A 1,113-nucleotide genomic window follows, 5' to 3' on the forward strand; every position below is an offset into this window, starting at 1 on the left:
ACAAAACCACTTTATATTCGTGGTATCCAATATTTATTATCTTGTTTTCAATAATTCAATAATTCATTATTTTCTCAATTCCTGGAACGTGTTGTAAATCAAATTAAATATTACGTTTTTATTATATTCCTAATAAATTATTTCTTTTAACCTACACTAAATGACGTGTTTTCTGGGACAATTTTTGAAAAAAAATTACAATAAATATTGCAAAACTGCAAGTCTCTTGCAGTGTGGGTCTTGTTTTGGTCTTGGTCTTGCAGGCTCAGTCTTGGTCTTGGTCTTGCAAAGCAATTCGTAGTCTTGGTCTTGGTCTTGGTCTTTTGCCCATCACTAATTTTTAATTTTTTAATTTTTGTAGATGCTATAAGAAATCAAAATACAAAGCAGCAACAGACGATTAAATAGTTGTTATAATTGGCAAATGGCTTACCACATCATCGTGAAGAATAGAAAAAAAATTATAATATAAATTATATATTTTATATTGTGCGTGTTATAATCAGTTGAATATTAAAAAAGACATATTAATTTTAAAAGATATATTGTGATAAATATTATTTTTTTCAATAATACAATTTTCCTTTTTAATATCCTAGATATATATTCATTCTATATATTTGTATTATTAATATTATTTAGATTGACACGATATAAGAATAATATTCCTAAGGTATTAATAGATATCAAACTAAGAGTGTAGTACTATCCAATTTATATGTATCTATAATATAAAAGTTAAGGTGTCCATGGGATATTGCAATTTACTTATTAAATTAATATTTGATTTATGATATCTGCATAATTAACAGTAAATAAATTTATACAGTAAGTAAATTGATACAAATTTAGTGTACAATTGGTGTAAGAATTAACACATCGCATTTGTAGGAATTGATGTATGAAATGTTTTACTTTATACTCTCGTGTAGGAATTTACTATTCCCCTCCATTATATTGGTGTATGGGTGATGGGCCATAATAATTGGTAATAATTATATAAGGAATAAAGAGTATACAGGGTGATTGATTAAGCGTAAAACACTCATTATCTCAAAAAGTATTCACTTTTTTCAAATTTTTTTTTTTCAAAATTTTAGATCTATGCTGCTC

Source organism: Acyrthosiphon pisum, chromosome A1, assembly GCF_005508785.2.
Source record: "Acyrthosiphon pisum isolate AL4f chromosome A1, pea_aphid_22Mar2018_4r6ur, whole genome shotgun sequence".
Lineage (NCBI taxonomy): Eukaryota > Metazoa > Arthropoda > Insecta > Hemiptera > Aphididae > Acyrthosiphon > Acyrthosiphon pisum.